Genomic DNA, 21,913 nt, shown 5'->3' with positions numbered 1-21,913 from the left:
CTGCTGTATCCAGGATGCTACTTTTGCTCCCCTAACAACTCAGAATACGTAGCAGTTGTTTTCTCTTTTTTTTTTCCTGGAACTATCATACTCCTTAAACATTTTTTTTTTGGGGGGGGGGCGTTATATAATACAGATTAATTTTTCTATATGACTTTCTTTTGGATATTTTGTGAACTATTTTGGTACATATTGAGCTCTCTCAAAAATCCTTTTAAATTTTACTCAATATGGTAATCATTTTTTTAACATCCTTAATTGACACATGCGTCCTAGTTAAATTGAGTGCCTGGTTAAAAGAGCTCCTTTAGAGTATGTTCTAAAGCTAGGAATAAAGATGTGTTTCAAAATTAATTCTCTAATCAAAATAATTTCCTTTGAATTTATATTTGTAAACAAAAGTAGATTACAGTATTTGTTCTATCCATGGTATGAATATCACAATGAAAAATGTGTGTGTTTTAGAAGTTTTAGAAATAATGAAAACACTCTTGAAAAATAGTATAGAAAATATGCACAATGCACATACACACACACTGAATCTGAGAGGAAACATAATCAGTGGATGAATCAATTATGTCTAAGTATTTCTCATTAGTATTTCCTGCCAGATCCTAAATGCATTATTAAAGGAATATTTCCAGATAATTAAATCATTCTATGAATATGTGCCTTGGTTATGTAAGAGTCAAAATGCTACATCTAAAATCAAATTAAATTGCCCCAATGTTCCCCTAAAACATTTCACTGCAAGTCAAGAATGACCAAAATGTGTTTATTGAGAGAACTTGACTTTAAATCTTTTGAGTTCATTTCCTACCTCAAATTGAGTTATTCTATTGCATAAAGATATTTCCAGGGAGTTCTGGTTGTGGTGCAGTGGAAATGAATCCAACTAGTATCCATGAGGTTGTGGGTTCAATCCCTGGCCTCGCTCAGTGGGTTAAGGCTCTGGCATTGCCCTGGGCTGAGGTGTGGGTTGCAGATGCCCTGGGATCCTGCATTGCTATGGCTGTGGCATAGGCTGGCAGCTGTAGCTCCGATTCAACCGCTAGTCTGGGAACTTCCATATGCCACTGGTGCAGCTCTAAAAAGCAAAAAAAAAAGCATTTATAATATATAGTTTGTCATGTTAATATAGATCATAACTCCTAAGAAATAATAAATATAAGATAAAAAATAAGTATTAAATGAATTTGCATCCATTTAACTCTATTTCTAAATTTTCTTCTACATAGAATATTCCAGATTAACCTCAGTATTCATTAGTGATTAATTAACTTACAGACAGCTTGTTTCTGGTTGGTACAAGTTCATGACTTTTTTGGCAAATTCAGTAGGCTGTAGAAGAAGACATAATTTTGTTGTAAATAATGAAGGTCACAAATCTACTATCGCACTCCTTTAGCAAAGAAATAAAAAGGTATTTAGACATTTTGTAGCTGTCTAAGTGGCTGTATAAGTGGCTTTAATATTAATGTGCTTCTCTTACTTTTAGTATTCCTCAGAGAACCTAATACCAGAGGTCAGTTCCTCTGCTTCTGTAATAAAACATAGTCTTGTTAAATGTTGTGTAAAACTATGTCTTTTGCCTTTTCTCCTTTGCTGCAACCAGAATGTAATTTGTAGTATTCATACTTACTAAAACAAAAATAAATCCATGAAGATAGGGAAATTGGTCATGTGTAGTGTCAATTATATTATATACGAAACCTAGCATGTAAACAGTATTTTTATAACAAATTCAAAATATAATAAATACAACAACATATTATATGTTTAAATAGAGTCCATATACTCAAAGTGAAATGGTGAATTTAGAAAAACTGCAAGGAGTTCCCATTGTGGCTCAGGGGAAATTAATCCAATTAGCATCCATGAGGATGCGTGTTCAATCCCTGGCCTCACTCAGTGGACTGGGGATCTGGCATTGCCATGAGGTGTGATATAGGTTGCAGATGTGGCTTGGATCCTACATTGCTGTGGCTGTGGCTTAGACTGGCAGCTGCAGCTCCAGTTTGACCCCTAGCCTGGGAACTTCCATATGCTGCAGGTGTGGCCCTAAAATATATATATATTTTTAAGTCTGATTAAAGTTTTTGAGAAATTAGTTCAGACCACAGAGAATCCCCCTATGTTAATAAATAGTCTCAATCCCCAAGAAAGATTGAAGAGTATATGTTGTAAATTATATGAATAGGAACTTTTTAATTAGTGTTTTAAAGATAGACACTATTAAATTATTTGCTAGTGTTCCATGGAATACATTTCTAGCAATATAGACCAAGCTATTTAATTAATTTTATTTTTTACTACTCATTCAGGTATTTAACAGGTTAAGAACACAATGTATTCCTTACTTTTTTTCATGCTGGAAAATACCTATGTCACCATGCCTATCCTCTGCAGACTTTACATTCATGTGCATACTTAAAGGTAGAATGTATACTATGGAAATATGTACACAGAGTATACATATACATAGCTCTCACAGTCTGAGAGCTACATAGAATTCATAATAAATTCCAAATTATATTTATGTATATAGCAACTTGACATCATCAAAGTCACTGATTTGAACAAGTCTTTAGGTGAACCTCCATGCCATCTCCTTATTTGTGGAAACTGTTTAATATATGTATGTATATATTGACTACATGATAAGGGGGATAGCGTTTGGCAAATTGAAGTGTAAAGTACATTCCTGTTAGATATTATAGTCAGTGCTTGAGTGCACTTTCATTCATAAAAATAGAGAATACAGGCCAGTTCTCAAGCTAGACATATGAAAACCTTTAAATAGAGTCTGAAAACTGATGACTGCTGTGGCAATGTCAACAGTTCTCCAGGGAGTAAATTATGTAGGGGAGAACAAAAAATAAACCATTTATTCTTCAAAACTGGTAAGGGGTAGGTCCCTGAGGAGGAATGAGAGAATAAAAATAGAAATACATTGACAAATTATTTAGGTGACCTTCTATTTAGGTGAGAGCACGAGAACACATTTAGATAAAAAGTAATCCAAGCTTTCTATATAGGATGATCAACCTCACACTATCTGTTAGAACTCATAATAGAAATTTGAAAATATTTTTAGCCATTTTCAACGGACACTATGTTACTATAATTAAAAGGTCAATGGAATATTTCATGAAAAAGGTCAAAGGCCCAAATAAAATATAACTTACTTTTGGAAGAAGTCAGGATACATTTCATATTCTCCAAAAGAACATATAGTTAAAGATATAAGAGAAAAAAATATTTAGCAGGAAAAATTAAGAGATAAAAACAAAAGAAATGAAGATAAAATGAAGGGAAAATAGTAGAATACATTTAAAATTTTAACTTGGGAGAATCTAGAATAAGTACAAGTATGCTCATATGATTGTAATCTGTAAAATCATGAAGGCCCTGGGTAGAATTCCGATATTTTGGAATAATATAAAAAAATATCATATTGAAGTTTAAAAAATATGGAAAAACTAAAGCAAAGATGATTTTAATATACAATAAAATACTTATTAAGAGTCAAGATATATTTAAGAATGTAAATCCAAAAGGATTTACTTTCTTAGTTTATGTGGGTGATAGGTGATGAGCTTCAGAAGAAAATAGAGGCTTGTTGTTGAATATAGCCTTTAGTATGGTAAGAGATATGAGGTTGCTCTAGCTGGATAATGGGCCTTCCTAAATGCAGTCATTTGTGTATGTTTATATAATATAAGTTACCTAAACATCAATTGCCTTGATTATTTGGCCACAGATACTAATTTGTGGACCTTCTAATATTAGTGCCCCAAAGATGGTAGATCATTTTTAGTCTAAATCACCATTCTTCCATCATTATTGTCAAACTTTAAAGTGAAACAAAATTATTCTAAAAGAAAGAGACTAAAATAATAATAGACATCTGGCTGAATTATCTAAGACAAGTGAATTTTTTCTAGTCAAGATAACAAATTTCATATTTAATTCTAATTACCATCAGCTTTCACCTCACTGCTTACATAAAATCCTTATATTTTAAGTTCATATTTGTTAAAGTATGTATTTTAACATCAACTAATCTACAAATATGGGGCTTTTATGTTTACCTCTTGATTTTTTCAAAGTATATATGCTATATTTAAACTCTAAGATGTTACCTGCTTTTTTTCCCCTTATTTATTTATTTAATTTACTATTGTTATTTCCCCCAACACACTTTTTTTCCCCACTGTACAGCATGGGAACCCAGTTACACATACATGTATCATAATTTTTTCTCCCATTGTTGTGCTCCGTTGTAAGTATCTAGACAGAGTTCTCAGTGCTACACAGCAGGAACTCATTGTTAAATCCTTCCAAAAGCAATAGTTTGCCTCCATTAACCCCAAGCTCCCAATTTTAATATTATTTGAATATAAAGAAAAAATTGATTTCAACCAATAGAGAAATGTTAATGTTAAAAATTTCATATGCAGAAAAGCAATATATTAATTTTACAAAAGTAATTAATTAATTTTTTTTTGGCTTTTCTAGGGCCGCACCTGTGGCATATGGAAGTTCCCAGGCTAGGGGTCTAACCAGAGCTGTAGCCTCCAGCCTATGCCAGATCCACAGCAATGCGGGATCTGAGTGGCATTTGTGACCTACACCACCAGTTTTAATAAGACTATGAACATACGAAAAAATTCCATCCACCATAGTTTGCATATATTGAAAAAACCCTATAAAATGGGATACTTAACAAAGTACATCTTAATGTTTTACTCTCCAAAGCCAAAACAATAGGTGATATACATCTAATACCCTGCATTTTGTAAAAATGCTGTGCATGGAATTATTGTTTATATTGTTAATTATCTTTGGCATAAAATCCAGTGCAATAAAATTTTCCTTGGAATTCTAAGCTAAGAAAAAATCTGTTATTGCTGATGCACTACTATGTTTCACTTTATCTGGCAAGGAAATCTAAGGAATCCATACTGTTTCACTTTTAGCTTTGGTTGGTATGGAACTCTGAATTTGTTTTTAGCTTAAGTTGCCTCTCTTACCCTTTGTATTTGATAACAATGAGAATAACTCTGCCACGTTTATTATAAATTTTTTCCTATTAATAAACAATATCTAAGGTTAATTTAAATCAGTAATAGATTCTTTAAAATTTATTATGTGAATAAAATTGTTCTAGGTATCAGGTAACTAGGAAAGACCAAGCCAAAATATGTTTTCATGAAAATCTACATTATTTAGGGTAAAAGTCAAGCTCTTCTAACAAAGAGAACCTTAAATATAGTAACTAAAAAGAAGTTTATGTCTCTCTCTCTCTCTGGGTGAAGAGTCCAAACCTGAACAAACCAAGACTGCCACAAAGTTATTCAGGCATCTGAATTTCTGACATCTTGTGGAACTACTATTCTTTGGTTGTAATCCTGCATGGTTGGAATTGGTTTCCCTCCACATGTGTACAGGAGCCTACAAAAAGAAGTAGGAAGCCTTGGGACAGTATCATCTTAGAAACTGCATACATAATTTTTGCTTATTTCCCATTGCTCTGAATTTAACCATGTTACAACTCATTGCTACAAGAAAAGTTGATGAATGGTAAGGACCAGTCAAGTGCCTAGCTAAACTGAGGGGAGGGGGTAGCATTTATATTTCCACATGGGGGAAAAGGATGGATATTGGAATAAAACTACCATCTCAGACATGGCTTCTGTGCCTGATATATTTCCAATTTACCATCTGGCTTCTATGTATAATATGAAAGCAGCAGTACATTGCAGTGGAAAATCTTTAGTTTTATACATAAACAGGCATAGTTTGACATTCCAGTTCCACTGATTAATAGCTGTAAATAGTTGTCAAGTTACTTAATGGTTATGAGTAGCTATATTTTCATTTAGGAATTGTGGATAAAATATCTAACTCAGAGGTTTGATGACAAGTATAAATCAAAGTAAATGACAGCAATTAATATCATTGGAGAGGATATTGTAAATTATTCTTTACTGAAATATTTTATTCTTTGTCCATTAGTTATGATGATGTCTTAATCTACATTTTGGATTTACTTCTAAGAACCTCCACATACACATACCATATAGGCCTCTATGTATTAGAAAGGAAGACCAGAAAGAACTGCTTTTCATGTAAGAGAAGATGTGCTAACTAGGGAATATTGTTCCATTGCAATTAAATAGGCAGGAACTGATATTACGGAATGAAGACTAAATGCATATTTACCACTTTGGCTATATGCAATTTAGCAAGTCAATGCTACTTGGAAATCAGTGCTTTTAAAGTGAAATTCTCTTTTTTCCTGTAATGTTTGTTTTGGTTCCAATAATAAGTATGAAGGCAACTGAAAGAAAGATGTGAGAGTGGGAGTCACCTGCAAGAATATATACTTGAATGATTTTTCTCCTGATGTATCTATTAGTTGCTATGGTGACAATCTGTTCAAGCATTTAAAGGGAAAATAGTGTGCTTTACTTTTCCATCATTTAAATAACAGAATTTTTAAATTTCAGTTAGCAAAATCATGTTCATAATTTTGTTAATAAATGTGTTGATTTTTATGTTTTTACTTATAAAGTACCAATTTTGTAATGTGTTCACAATAGAGTTTTTAACTAAAAAGTAATTTTATTAAAATGATTATAAAATCCCCAAATACGGGAGTTCCCATCATGGCTCAGTGGTTAACGAATCCGACTAGGAACCATGAGGCTGTGGGTTCGATCCCTGGCCTTGCTCAGTGGGTTAAGGATCTGGCTTTGCCGTGAGCTGTGGTGTAGGTCGCAGACACGGCTTGGATCTGGCATTGCTGTGGCTCTGGCATAGGCCAGCAGCAACAGCTCCAATGAGACCTCTAGCCTGGGAACCTCCATATGCTGTGGGCAAGGCCCTGGAAAACACAAAATAAATAAATAAATTAAATAAAATCCCCAAATAATTAATACAATGATCTGATAACCAAGTATTTCCTCCAATGTATGCATAGATTAGAAATTATTTTTAAAATGTACAAATCATTTATATATCTAACTCTTAAAAATGTATATTTGGATAACATATGTAAATAATATGGTGATTCAAGTTTTGATTTAGGTATTCTATGAGTGTCTTTTGTTTTTGTCTTTTTAGGGCCGCACCCACAGAATATGGAGGTTCCCAGCAATGTGGGATCAGAGCTGTGTCAGTGACCTATACCACAGCCCACTGTAACAGCAGATCAAGCCACTGAGCAAGGCCAGGGATCGAATCTGTGTCCTCATGGATACTGGGCGGATTCATTTCCGAAGAGCCACAGTAGGAATTCCCTTCTATGAGTGTCTTAAAAAAGAAAAACCTGTCTGAAGTAAAATGGACAGCAATACTTTCAGGTAAACATTAAGTTTATTTTCAATCCTATAGTTAATTGTTCAAATTACTTATTGTTAATTTTCTCATGTATAAGGCATTTAATTTGAGAATATCTTTAAAATTAATATGTAGTTTTACTCTGAATTGATGAATAGCTACTATCTTGTCCAGCTAGTAAGTGATTTTTGTGTTAGAAATTATAGGCCATTGATTAGTTTTGTTTGCTTTACTTATATTATTATTAAGAGTGTAAAACAAAATCGGTAAAGTTGAAGACAAAATGAAGCTAATTATAATAGGAAAGAAAATTGCAATCAATCCAAGTGTTATTGCAATTAGAATTTAGAATCATTCTAAGTAGCAAACTTATGAAAGTCTACATTTCTAAATTTCCACCTTTATATGGACAAGCTAATTTGCATCTTTGCTTCTCTTTTTAAATGCAGCTTATTCTACTAGCATCTTAATACATATTTGCCATTAGTGGTTTGCCTAACGCCCAACTTTTTTTTTTTTTGTCTTTTTAGGGCCGCACCTGCAGCATATGGAGGTTCCCAGGCTAGGGGTCGAATTGGAGCTGAAGCCACTGGCCCATGCCACAGCCACAGCAATGAAAGATCCGAGACTTTTCTGTTACCTACACCACGGCTCATGGCAATGATGGATCTTTAACCCACTGAGAAAGGCCAGTAATGGAACTTGCCTTCTTCATGGATACTAGTCAGTTTCGTTTCCATTGAGCCATGAGAGGAACTCCCAACACTTGTCTTTTCTTGATAAGCTTATCTAATTCAGTCATTTGTTATTTTTTGATTTCATATTTCATATCTTTTTTCGCTTGCTTACCTTCCCACTCTTTTTCTCTATTTAATTTTGTTTTCATTAAATCCAGTAAATTTACTGTAACAAGACTGTCTGTGATTCATTTCTTACTCAAATGTTCCTAGCTCTTTAGGTCATAAACCTCTTTAGAGGTAAATTTACTTAGCTGTTAAGTGTTACACTAACTGTGCTTATCTCTTGGGGATTTCAGAAAAGTTAAATACTCATCACATGACAAAAACCAGTAGATATTATCAATGAATTATTATTATCTTATAATCTTCTCATTGGATGTCTTATAAATTGTCACACACACATGCAACATTGTGAGGAGCTTTCTTGATAATCAGTATCCTCATGGAAACAAGGATCAGTAATATAAATTTCTTTAAAAAATTAGGATCAGGAGTACCTGTTGAGGTTCAGTGGAAATGAATCTGACTGGCATCCATTAGGATGCAGGTTCAATCCTTGGCCCCACTCAGTGGGTTAAGAATCCAGAGTTGCCATAACCCATGGCATAGGTCACAGATGTGGCTTGGATCTGGGGTTGCTGTGGCTGTGGTGTAGGCCAATGGCTACAGCTCCAATTTGACCCCTAGCCTGGGAACTTCCATATGCCACAGGTGCAGTCCTAAAATAAATAAATAAACAAATAAATAAATAAGAGAATAAAAATTATGATCAAATTATACACATTTATCAGTAATACTACATTTCCCTTAAAATATTAAACAAATGTATAAGATCCATTATAATCAGCTCTAAACTGTGGGCTTTAACTGTGAGCTTCTAGTGAGCATAAAATTTATCTTCATTATAACTGTCTTCCAGTTCAGCCCTGTGCCACTATACCTCTTAGGAATATTTTTTCAGTACACTATATCATTAAGTCCTGATGAATCGGGTAGTGAAAAAGAATATCAAAAGAAAATTATAGACAAATGCATTTTACATAGTCAAGCCCCAAATAAAAAAACAAAAACCCAGATCTTGTTGATCAAATTTAAAAGGATACAAAAACATAACAGAAATGCCAATAAATATGGGCTTGTAGGGGTGGACACACAAAACCTCAGTAAATTTGTTCCCTGGTAAAAGCAACAAAATTACCAGTAGAATTATCAAAATCAGCCATTTTAGAACTCTGAAAATTGATCAAAGGCACAGAACAAGTTAAAAGTAAGAAAACTACTAAGAAAACTACTAAGCTTTGTGAGAACGTCAGGTCTATGACATTTCTACTTAGAACTACACCCATCCTCTATATTTTCAGCTCTATGAAGTGATAAGCATGAAAAGGCAACAATTTTACAGCCAATAGTCAGGGATGACCTCTTTTAAATCTCTACTAATATTTCCATAGCCAGATGACATTCAATTGCTTTTCAGGGACTCCTGGAATAAGCCCATCCTTAGGATGTTTTCAAAAACAACAGCAATCTACTTCAATCAATAACATCACAGCTGTCCAAGGCTATAATTTCAGTTGGAAGAAACAAGAGCTTGATCAAATCAAAGGGAAATACCTAGTCAACTGAATGACACATAGCAGATTTTGAAAAGCTCCCATGTATCCTTGAAGGTATGAAAGATGAATTCATACACAGGGTTGTGCATATGCCCGGAGAGACTTGCAAAAGAGGGGCTCAAACCTCACTTTTGGCTGACAATTAGAACCTCCAAAAACAGGAAGCGAAAGATAAAACTTTCTGTAAATTTCCTAAAAGTTAAAGGGTGTGTATTCACAATAGATCCCAGGCCAAAATGTGGAATACATACTGGGTAAAGGTACTTAAGGAAATCTTCTGACAAGTCACTGGCTACCACTAAACCATAAAAGCAAAAACTAAACATATCAAGAAAAAATAAGGGACACAAGTCACCAAATTATGACATGGTTTTAAAACATATGAGGGAAATATTATAGACTCTCTTACATCAATTTGATGAATTATACAAAATGGACAACAGTCTTGAAAGAGACAAACCACCAACACTTAAACAAAAAGAAATAGATAACATGAATAATCCTATATCTATTAAAAGCATTGCATTTTTAGATGAATTTTCCATATAAAGAAAGCTCTGGGACAAACTGGATTCACTGGAGAATTCCAGCAAACTTTTAAGAAATAAATATCAGTTCTACACAACTTCTTACAGAAAAATGATGAGAAGATAACACATCCCAACTCATTTGATGAAGACAGTATTACTCACAACAAAAATAGCTATTATAAGAAAATAAAAGTATAACCAATATCCCTTGATAATATAGGTGTAGAAATTCTAAACATAATTTTAACAGATCAAATTCTCTTTCTGTATGTATGTGTATACACACACACACACACACATATATATAAATATATATATATATATTTCTCAGTCATGATTAATTGTGATTGATTCCAGGAATGCAAGGTGGCTTGACATTCAAAGATCAATTGAATTCACTATATCTATAATTTTTTTTTAAATGCATCATCTCAATGGGCACTGGAAAAACATTTGATAAGATGTAACACCCATTCATGTTTTTTTAAAAAAAAAGAGTTCAGAGGGAGTTCCCATTTTGGCTCAGTCAAAATAAACCTGACTAGTATCCATGAGGATGTGGGTTCGTTCCCTGGCCTCACTCAATCAGTTAAGGATGTAGTGTTGCCTTGAGCTGTGGTATAGGTTGCAGATGCTGCTTGGACCTGGCATTGCTATGGCTGTGGTGTAGGCCGACAGCTATAGCTCTTATTTGACTCCTTGCCTGGGAACTTCAATATGTTGCAACTGTGGCCCTAAGAGATTTCAGCAAACTAAGAATATAGGGAAATTTCCTTAACTTGATAAAGGACATGTATGAAAACACCCAGGTGAGATTTTACTTAATAATAAAACAGTGAATGTTTTCCCCCTGAGATCAGGAATTAGACAAGAATGCCCATTTCTATTCGACACTGCATTAGAGGTTATGGCCAGAGCAAAAAGCAAGAAATGTAAAATAAGAGGTCTTTAGATTAGGAGTTCCCATTGTGGCACAGCGGAAACAAATCGGACTAGGAACCATGAGGTTGCGGGTTCTATCCCGGCCTCGCTCAGTGGGTTAGGGATCCAGCATTGCTGTGAGCTGTGGTGTAGGTCGCAGACATGGCTCAGATCCTGCGTTGCTGTGGCTGTGGCATAGGCCGGAAGTTACAGCTCCGATTGGACCCCTAAGCAAGAAATAGAACTATCTTTAGTCACAGATAGTCTATGTAGACTGATGGGAATCTACAACTTGCAAGAATAAGTGAGTTTAAAAAAGATGCAGGATACAAGATCCATATGTAAAAATCAATGTAGTAGAACAAAAATAATCGAACATTTAAAAGTTGTTTATGATTTGCTGAAATATGATGAAATACTTAGGAGTAAATCTGAGAAATGATATAAAATACCACAGCAATTAAAACTAAAAAGCATTGCTGAAAAGAAAATAAAGAAAATCTAGAAAAAGGGAGTGGAAAAGTGGAAAATTCATCATACTCATGAATAGGAAGACTCAATATTATTAAGATGACAATTCTCTCCACATAAACATACAGATTTGCTGCAATCCAATTAATATCTTACTAGACTATTTTTATGGAAATTTGATATCTGAATCTAAAATTCATATGACTAGTCAAAGGACCCACAACAGTTAAGGAAATATTATAAAATAGCTATGTTTGAAGAGTTATTAAAACATTATATTAAACAAGAGGAGGTAGTATCAGTTTCAAAGTAGAAATATGGAACATAATGGAGCATTCCAAAATAGACCCATATGCATAAGAGTAGCTCATTTTTATCAAAGGTGCAAAACAATTAAGTGGAGAAAGGATAGTCTTTTCAAGAAATAGTGCCAAAACAATTTGATAATCATATGCAAAAAATATAAGATATTTGATCCACAGCTTGCATTATATAAATCATTAATTTAAAACAAATCATAGATTTAAATGGGAAAACCTAAAACTGCAATATCTAGAATAAAGCATAACAGAAAACCATCATGAACCATGATGCAAAAATTAGTTACGCAAATATTTCTTAGATACTTACTGAAAATATGGTCCATGAAAAAAAATTGACAAATTATACTTATGGAATTTAAGAACATCTACTATTAGAAAGACTGTTAAGCACATGAAGACTAGACTGAATGAAAATATTTGCAAATCAAAAAACTAGTTTAGAATATGTAAATCATTATTAAAATGCAATAATATACAATAAACCCAATTTAAAATGAGCAAAAGATGCCAAAAGTCCACCACAGAAGACATGCATGATAAATGAATACACAGAATGATGCTATACATTGTTAGTCGTTAGAGAAATGTAAATTAAAATTAAAATAAGATATCAATGCATAGCTGTTAAAATGGCCAAAGTTTAAAACAAAATTAACAATAATAAGAAAAAACAAAACTATTTCAGATGCTGACTAGGTTGTGGAGGAAGAAGAGCTGTCATACACTACTTGCAACAATATAAAGTGAGACAATTACCTTCTAAAACAGTTTTGTAGTTTCTCAAAGATAAACATACACCTACCACATGATCCAGCAATTCTCCTTTTAGACATATTTCCAAGTGGAGAAAAAACAGGATACATCCATACAAGACAAATAAGACAAACTATTCATGTTTGAGAAATAATACTTATATAGATAGATACTGACAAAATTCCAACACCAGTATGAAAATACTGCGTAAAGTACACAAATAAACAGATACTCTTGAATTCCACCCATGGAGATTCTAATTCAGTAGGCCTGGAGTTACCTTGGTATATACCTTAGAAAAATCTCTAGTAATACATGAAGAGTTTTGGATATGCTATTTTTTGTTGTTGTTGTTGTTGTTATTGTTGTTGTTGTTTTTTGTTGTTGCTATTTCTTGGGCCGCTCCTGCGGCATATGAAGGTTCCCAGGCTAGGGGTCTAATCGGAGCTGTAGCCACCGGCCTACGCCAGAGCCACAGCAACGCGGGATCCGAGCCGCGTCTGCAACCTACACCACAGCTCGCGGCAACGCCGGATCGTTAACCCACTGAGCAAAGGCAGGGACCGAACCCGCAACCTCATGGTTCCTAGTCGGATTCGTTAACCACTGAGCCACGACGGGAACTCCTAGATATGCTATTTTTAAATAAACTCTGTTTTCCCTCCAGGAGGTTATAAGTTTTAAAATCAGCCTCAGAGGAAACAATTCCAAAATTACATAAGGCACACATAACTAGATACATTAGCGAAGGTTGTTTCAAAACCGCACTAGGACTGGATTTAAAAATAAAACCTGTCATACTCTTGGCTTATTAACCCACAGAATTAATTTAAAATGCTTCCACAAAGCTAAGAAATTTGAAGATTTTAACAAATCACCCCTTTGAGATGGAGATATATATGTGATTTCCATATTTAGAAAAGGGGTTTATAGTATATGTCATTTGCTGTTTTTGTCCTCTTTATGGATAATCCTTAAAAGTTTTTTTTGTTTTTATTGTTTATTTTTTTCCAAATTGAACTCCTGGTAATTATTGCTCCAAACCAATGGCAGGGTCTGGGGTAGTGTTTATATTATGTGTTAAAACTCGCCTCTTTCATATTTGCAACAGTAGGAATGAGATGCATACCCGATTAGATGTATGATGAGCCATTCTTTCACAAGCCACTGCCCTCCTTACCAGCAAATTTGTACCAAATTGGAAATCCACAGATCATCCTACCAGCTGCCACTGACCAAAAGAACAAGAGCCAGGTGCTTGAAAGTCCTGGGCTCCAGAGAGAAGGTGTAGAAAAGGAAGCAAAAAGTCTTATTGGGATCCCAGTTTGTTCAAAATTGTTGATCCAGGAGTTCCTGTTGTGGCTCAGTGGTTAACGAACCTGACTAGCATCCATAAGGAAGCAGGTTCGATGCCTGGGCTCTCTCAGTGGGTTAAAGATCCGGCATTGCCATGAGTTGTGGTGTAGGTCGCAGATGCTGCTCGGATCCTGTGTTCTGTGGCTCTGGCATAGGCCGGTGGTTACAGCACCAATTGGACCCCTAGCCTGGGAAACTCCACATGTGGTGGGTGCAGCCCTAAAAAGACCAAAAAAAAAAAGTTGATCTATATTTTGGTTTAGTGTCAAAATTCATACTCCAAAAATCCCACCAGAAACAAAAAACAAAACAAACAAAATTCATACCTAACAAACAAAGGTGACTAAGTAATCAATCCACATAAAAGCAGTTAGAGGTACTAGAATTAAACTGGGCCTTCCCTTAAAATACTAGTGGGTGAGAATAAATCATACTATTTAAAAGCTTTTGCAGTTTTATAGTGACACTAAGTTCTTCATTTTCTTAAGCTAAAAAAAATTCATGACATGTTTATTAATATTTTAAATCGACTGTATATATGTATATATAATATACATTAAACAAATAATAGATATACATTTAATTAAATAATGTATATAATAAATATACCAAATTCTTGTGATTTTTAATGGATTCTGAATTACCAGAAGGCAGATGTCAGAATGAAGGGCAGAGCACTCCAGCAGAGAAGGACTAGTTTCTGGGAATAGAAAACGGAAAGCTGGCCATGTCTTTTAGATTAAAGCCAGTACATGCTATTACATTCTCACAGCATTTCTTATACTAAATGAGTTCCTATAAGTGTTACTTATATATAAGCACTGACAGAAGGGGAGAAATAAATGTGGATTAAAGAATTCACAGTAAGCTTTCAAGAATAATTTATATTATACATGTTATTTAAACACTTTAATACCCTAATTTTAAGTAATATCCATAGTGAACTCTTTGTTAAATGGATTTATTTTACATTCAATAAGAAACATATTATTTTATATATTTGAAGACATAATAAAACTACATTATCATTTATATAATTGTTATGATAAAATTGTATATCTCAACAATTCTCCCCAAATAAACACAGGAGATCTGGTAGCCACTAAGTTTATTATTCTACTGAAATTTTAAATTTTTGTTGGAATTTATTTACTTTGTGTTGAATGTGTCAAAAATATAAACATGTTTAAAATTAGATTAAATCTACTTTGACAATATATTAGAAATTCATTTTAGGAACTTTTTTATTTGTACTAAATGAATCAAAGAAAATCAATTTTATAATCAACAAATCTCTGTCCTTTTGGATCTTAGCTGTATTAACATATTTGATCTTATTTCAAAAAGTCAGCAAATACGAAACTATAAAAAAGGAATTATGTTTATGGCAGTTTAGAATTCTGAAGATGATTCTCTTGTATGATCAAGGCCATTTATTTTAAGAATGTAATTTTAAAAATGAATGCATTTTTCCTCTGTCATAGCATTAGAAAGTATTGATATAATATTTGAAGGGTGCTACATTCCAGAAAATGTTTGGCCAACAGACTTGACACACTGATATAGCAACATGGTACTGATTTATTTAACATGGGATAATACAAAATAATTTTAGATATATGGGAATATTAAAATGACAAAGAATTTCAAAGAGAATTCTTACAAGCCCTATGATATGCAAAGTTGTTATTAAGGTAGCCTGTATTTGCACTGGGCAGGAGGAAGTAAGGGAATTTTGAGGCCTTAACATGTTTTTAATGCTTCCTGCCATCCCCTTTTCATCCAAAATAAATTGCTTTATATCTCTTATTTAATTAGAATTGTGAATAACACTTTATTTGGTTAAAAAAATCTTTCTTTAAAAAGTTTAAAATCTACTATGTTTTGGGATAGACATATAAAGAGGTATAATTAACATAATTATATAGATGAATAACCCAAAGCCAAAGAACTTAGGTAATGTACACACAGTAATTAAATGGAAAGAAAAAATTTATGAAACCTAAATCACTAACTTCAGTCCTTCAGTGCTTGTCAAATTCCATCTATTTATAGAACCATCTACAAACTGAAAATATGGTGATACAGAGGTAGAACTTTAGTCAGAAAGCTGGGTCTGATAGACTTTGCCATTTCCTTGCTCTATGACCCCTGTGATCTTGCTTTCTTACTGCAAAACAGACTATTTAGAGGACTGACTTCTTAGAAGTACTGATAATTTTAACTGAGCTTATGTATATAAAGCCACTCAAGGGATGCTTCAAGGTCCAGACTGTTGGTCTTGAAGTGATTTAAAAGGATGCTATCAGAGGTATCAGAACTGTGGTAGAGTCATATGGTCTCAGAAAAACTGATACCAGACCATAAATTCTATTTATTTCTCTATGAGCATCCAGTATACATGTATACTGTATGGGCACAATAAAATATCTTTTAATAAGGGACTGATCAAATATGAAGTATAGCATGGAATAGAAATGGCAGAGGAAAAAAGCCTTTCTTAATAAATGCCCAAATGGCTCCTTTAAACCTAAATTATATAAGGCTAAGAAAAAATCATTTTTATTTGTGAAGGATCCTTGTCCAAACATTCAAAGTGAGTGAATTCATAGAATCATTGTCACCATTTAACTTAATGGGTTCTATAGAAAGCAACTATTAGGTGAAGCTCTATGAAAAGTGATCCTTGCAGTGAAAGGGGTTTGGGAAATAGTATAATGTCTGTCACCCTTTTGGAGCCTTGCCTTGAACATTGCACTCAGAAATCCTGCCTCAAAACCAAACAAAAACATCTTAAATGGTTTAATGAAGTGTTTCACTTTTTTTTTTAAACCACAGAGCTCTTCTTCAGATTTTTTTAATTCAAAACAAAACCAGTGTTCCATGAATACACATTGAGATATACTCGCTAAGCCATGGGCAGCATTACAATATTGTGGCAATGTAGGAGTAAATGTGCATTTTCCACAGATAACTCATTTCTTTCATACAAATTAAAAGAGATACTTAGGCTTCATTCAAAATAAAAGCCACTCTAAGAATGAATAGTCAATGATTTCAAAGACTCAAGTTGATGTTTTTTAACTACCTTTACTTTTGATATAACCTTCATTTGTCTATATTTGAGGTATTTCAAGGTGTTTTTTTGTTGTTGTTGTTTCTTCAAACTTCAGCATGGGTTATACAAGTCTCAAATGAACCCTGTAGGGTACAAACCTGTGCCTATCTACATTGTAATTGGAATTACAGATGAAAAACTATTCTTCATTTTGCCTGACTTCTTTGGTTTCAGACTTTTTCTTCAGTAAAAATTTGTGTGATAAGGAGCTTGCTCTAAATATATAAAAATAAAATTCCTCTCAAACTAATTAGACAATTGGCCTATAGCATAATGAATCTCAGAATTAACACTCATTTTTGAAACCTAAATGGTTTAACTTATTACTACACCAGCTCTTTATTTCATGGACTATAAAATTCACGAAATATTGAGCTTCATGGGCTATGAAATAAAAGCCTATAAAAGTGTCGTAGAATGTGTAATTATCTGCTAGATTGGGCATTTTTACCAAGCCCATAATAAAATACATTGAGAGTTTTCTGTTAGAATCACTTGCTATCCAAAAACAGAGGAAACTAATTGGAAAATAGATAAGGCCATCACAATATGCAAATAAAATAAATGAAAGATAATTAATAATAAATTCACATCCTTCTAAAATTATCCAATACAATTCATTTTTCTTAAACTACCTTTATACCTGTTGAAAAAATCCCAGGAAATGAGTAAACAGGTTTAATTACAGAAAATAAAACAAAATTACTACCACAACAGGTCTAAATCTGATACTTGACAGTTTTAGTACTTATTTTACTTCCTCCTCAAAATGGACTGAAAAATTACTTAGAGTACTTCAATATATCCTTTAGTGAGCTATGAGATGACTTGCTCTCACTCTCTCTGGGTCCTCTCTTTTCTAGACTGTAGATTTACAATTACGATAACCTCAAAGGGGAAGTCGTCATTTCATGACATCCTGACATGTTTCTTGGCAATTTACTTTTAGTTTTTGTTACTACTCAATTTCAGGAAAATGGACTAAACTAGCAGTGCTGTTCTTAGGCAGTGCCCTAATGCCTCCAGAGTCTTAACACATTTTCTTTCTTATATATATTCTGACAATGCCACCACATCCTGATTTTCAATTGGATATTTCCCTGTGGACATACTGAATTAAAGTTTAGCTTCTTTTTTTTCTTATAAAACTGTCTTTCAGCATTTATCTTCACTTTTTCTTTCAAAAATTCTCCTCAGATCTGGTTGTGATTTAACATATATTATTCAACCATTAAAATTAATAGCCTTAATTCACTAACATATTTAAATTATTTGGATATCTTGATATTTATTTGTATGTGAATATACATAATAATAACATATATAAATAAGTTTTATTTCACTCTGCATTGCTTTCTTACTAATTATCTATTTCCTTTTTTAGTGTGATTACTGAAATAGGACAACAGCTAGTTGTTCTAGAATATGTTTCCCTTCTTGTGTAATAGACTGAAAATTTTTCTGCACACATAGAAATGATAAAAGACCATAATTCCCAGTTTTGTATGGGTCTCTAACCCTATCAAATGTACCATGTTAGGTTCTGCAAAGCCTTCTTCAAGAACAGTTCTTATATGTGCTTTGCTCCTTTCCTTCATTTTTCCATCAGTTAAGTCGAGCAATCAAGTGGTTCCTCAGCAGCAGCACAGCTCATAGGCTAACCTGCCACACTTGTGGGTGGAGTCTAATGTAACCAAATGGAGTAAGTCAGCTGGGCTCTACTCATGTCATAGCAGGTAATATAAGCTTCGTGCTCACCTTGGTACCCTTGCCCTACCTTCAAGTCTGTGAGGACAGACCCAGGTAGCTGCTATGTACTCAGCTCTGTTTCACAGCTGAGGAACACTTAGCTTGTATAAATTCCTAATTTTGTATACTAATTGCTGGCAAACCTGCCCAATGTTCACTCATTAGATGACATTACCTAATTGTCCTGAATGTAAACAAATCTTACTGGTAGAAAGAAGGTATAATTTTCTATCATGGGATATCTCCAATGAGGAGATATTTTCAAAGAGGAGACATGCCTGTAAAGCTCTCTGGAGGGAGTGACTATTTTATCTTTCCAGGGATGCCTGCTCTTCTGACCCTCGTAAATTGCCTTCTAGACTCGGAACATTTGAGGAAAGAAATGCCAGACTAGAGTTCCCACTATGGCAGAATGGGTTAAGAATCCAACTGAAGCAGCTCAGGTCACCGTGAAGGTGTGGGTTCAATCCCTGGTCTGGTACAGTGGGTTAAAAGATCTGGAATTGCATCAGCTTCAGCGTAGGTTGCAGCTGTGGCTTAGATTCAGTCTCTGTTCCAGAAACTTCCATATGCCATGGGTGTGCCCACTAAAAAAGAAAGAAAGGAAGGAAGAAAGAAGAAAGGAAGGTAGGAAGGAAAGGAGGGAAGGAGGAAGGAAGGAAGGAAAAAAAGGGGGAAAAAAAAAAGAAATGCCAGACCAAGGAGAATCATCACCCAGTACCAACTTCCTCTCAATTATGGATGTGATGACACTATGAAGATGAAGTTTACATTAGATGCATGGTGAAATAAGACGACAGAATGAAGCTAGGCTCCTGAGATTCTCATGAAACTGTGTTACTATATCAATTCTGGCTACTTATCTCCTAAATGAGAATATAATTTCTGCTGTGTTGAACACATTCTGTTTTTTTTTTTTGTTTTTTTTGTTTGTTTGTTTGTTTTGCATTTTAGGGCCACACCCACGCATATGGAAGTTCCCAGGCTAGGGATATATCAGAGCTGCAGCTACTGACCTACACCAGAGCTCATAGCAAAGCTGGATCTTTAACTGCTGAGCTAGGCCAGGGATTGAACCTGCGTCCCCATAGATATTAGTTAGGTTTGTTACTGCTGAGCCACAACAGGAACTCCTCTGCATGTGTTTTTTGTCTCTTCTTAAAAATATGTCAAAATAACATAACTTAATGTCAGTGAATTTGTAAAACAAAGAAAAATACAAAAAAGAAACAAATTTACCGTAATTCATACATTTAGAAATAACATTAAAATTCAATCTAATTAGTGCTTAAAATAATATTGACATTTACTCATAAGTATTTGTCTACATTTCCTATCATTTTATGAACAGACTTGTTGAAATCAAATAACTATGTTAAAGGATTTTTAAGATTCTTGAATCAAAAGATCAAAATTGTTCTGTTGAAGTATATTTCATACGTGTTTACCAAGAGTCAATGAGTAACTTCTTCAACATATTTTGTTTGAAATTTATTAATTATAGCAAATTTGAACATCTTTATATGCTTAGTTAACTATTTGTATTTTTGCTGAACACTGATATCTTAGATGTGCGGTTGAATTCACTTGCTTTTTCCTTTTGTAGTCAGTTGGATTCATATCGTGCACCTCTGCTCAATGGAATGAAGGCAGAACTGACTTAAGTAACTCTCAGGCTTAAACTATAATGGGTTTTCCATGATCTTTCCCCCTCCAGATAGGTTATGCTTTTGGACACTACATTTTTTAACTAAGACACAAATGAAGCCTTATATCCTCATGCTTCATCAGATTCTGGGCATAAATCACTGTCCTTAGATATCATTCTCAAAAAAGTTATGTCTCTTAACTCCTACATAAAAAAAAAAGATCATTTGTCATTTAAAAATATCACTGCTGGAGTTCTCACTGTCCACAGTGGGTGGGGAATCAATTATAGTGTCTAGGGTTGCTGAGACAGCATGGGTTCAATCACCAGCCTACAGGTGCAGTGGGTTAAAGGATCTGGAGGTGCTGCATCTGTGGCATTGTTCACAGCTCTGGCTCAGATTGGGTCCATGGCCCAGGAACTTCCATGTGCTGAGGATGCAGCCATTAAATAAATAAATAAATAAATAAATAAATAAATAAATAAATAAATAAATATCACTGTTGATTTTATCAGGGCACCTCATCTATACTCCTGAGTAATGTACTTCTTTAGTCTACTCACAGATGCCCTAATCCATAATGTCACAGAAAGAAATGCCTTAATGGCAATGATGTCAATGTTGCAAATGTCTTAGGTGATAATTTTCCTGGCTTTGAAAAGCACAAAACCTTGCAATCCCAATGTAATCCATCCTAACTCCATCATTCTGTGTCATTCTGCTTGATTTTCTTATCCTCATAAATCTTTTCTGCTTTGCTATTATAGTGTTCTTTAATTTTATGATTATATATTTTTATATTCATGGGACATAAATATCAATTGGAATTAGTATGGGGAACTAATCCCATGTTGACCTCTTCTATTGCATCCTCCAATAATAATTATACTTATAATAAGACACAATTAAAATAATAATTTGATAGCACCTGAATAACCTACAAATAACTAGTTTTAAAATTATGCTTAATAATTTATTATTTATAATAATTAATGTATTTCAAACTTTTAATTTTTTTAGCTTTTTCCCCTCATCTGCTTTAAGCTATTTGTCTTATATCCAGTTATTTTTTTGCACATCTAAGTCCACTTTTACTTTGAGGTTATATTCTTTTTTTCACTATCAAGATGCTGACAGTTTCTGGTGGGAGCTAAGAATGAGGTTGTCATTTCAGAATGAACCAAAAGAACTTATAGGGTCATTCTTTCAAGTCTTCAGAAGATGAAAGGCATTACTATTGTGCTTTAAAAAAAATGTAAAGATGAACACAAGTACAGGGGAGTCTTATTAATCTATCTATCACTGCAAATGAGTCTAGATAGGATAGGCTAATCATATAA

This window comes from Phacochoerus africanus, chromosome 3 (genome assembly GCF_016906955.1).
Source record: "Phacochoerus africanus isolate WHEZ1 chromosome 3, ROS_Pafr_v1, whole genome shotgun sequence".
Lineage (NCBI taxonomy): Eukaryota > Metazoa > Chordata > Mammalia > Artiodactyla > Suidae > Phacochoerus > Phacochoerus africanus.
Note: the sequence above shows the minus strand (reverse complement) of the source record.